This window comes from Eptatretus burgeri, chromosome 4 (genome assembly GCF_056783735.1).
Source record: "Eptatretus burgeri isolate ZD-2024b chromosome 4, Ebu_testis_v1, whole genome shotgun sequence".
NCBI lineage: Eukaryota > Metazoa > Chordata > Myxini > Myxiniformes > Myxinidae > Eptatretus > Eptatretus burgeri.
Window position 1 is genome coordinate 75,878,126 of NC_140964.1, and position 964 is coordinate 75,879,089.

Below are 964 nucleotides of genomic sequence, written 5' to 3' on the forward strand. Positions count from 1 at the left end.
ACACACAGTGCTCGATAGCTTGTCGAATCGACGCGCTTTGTCCGAAGACTGAAGTTCACGCAACGTCGTTTACTTTTCAAGGCGGCTCCTCACTTGCTAAAAATAACCGACCAATGGGCTGTCTGTACGTGATGACGTCACACGTACGGGACGTTCGCCGAAGCGTGTTCTTTGGATCGCACTGTCTGTACGTGATGACGTCACACGTACGGGACGTTCGCCGAAGCGTGTTCTTTGGATCGCACTGTCTGTACGTGATGACGTCACACGTACGGGACGTTCGCCGAAGCGTGTTCTTTGTATCGTACGGTCAAAGGCTTTTTTGCCTCCGAACTAACAGAACAATGGGAATTCTTGTAAACACGAGTTAGTTAGTATGTGTGCCGTCAACTAGTTTCACTTTCGAGCGATAAAGGTGACCGACGTGGGGCGGGGCCAGGAACCGCGGGAATCCCTGAAATATGAAAATCGTTTAAAGCGAATTGTGATGCAAGCTGAAGACAGCCCGTGGTTTATCGTTTGTTCCTTTGTTCGTCGGTATTCACGGTATTGTGTCCGTCTGATGACGTCATCCGTACGAAGTGAACGAACATCAAAGTTATAATTAGTGAACTCGCACGTGTAAAGTTTAAATATTTTTGTGTTTGTATTTAGTGAACCAATTTAATTAAGGGGATAATCCCGCGTCAAGAACGTGCACACACCTGGCCACCTGGGGGTGTGCTCCGTAAATCAATCGGCTTGTCGAGTCGAGCGCCTTGATTTTTTTTAAGCGCTTAAGCAAGCATTCCAACGGAACGGAGCGCTCGACATTGCTTAAGGGGGTTTGTGTGTGTGACGAGGCCGAATTATTGATCTGGACACGAAAATGTTTTAAAAAAAATTTCAAGTGATTCTCAATAATTTGAGATATGAGGCCAAAAACGATAATATATAGCATAATATCTCAAAACGGTTATGTACG

At 45.9% G+C, this 964-nt stretch overlaps 1 protein-coding gene across 1 annotated transcript in view; it reads right to left on the reverse strand.

Annotated features, from left to right (window-relative positions):
* The window catches only part of LOC147028395 (rho-related GTP-binding protein RhoB-like), a 1,489-nt gene extending 1,416 nt beyond the window's left edge, over positions 1–73 (reverse strand). Inside the window, exon 1 of the mRNA XM_085878732.1 lies at positions 1–73. This exon is cut by the window's left edge and continues 1,416 nt beyond it. The gene's annotated coding sequence lies outside the window, so the exon portion shown is untranslated.
* Positions 74–964: the final 891 nt, after the last annotated feature.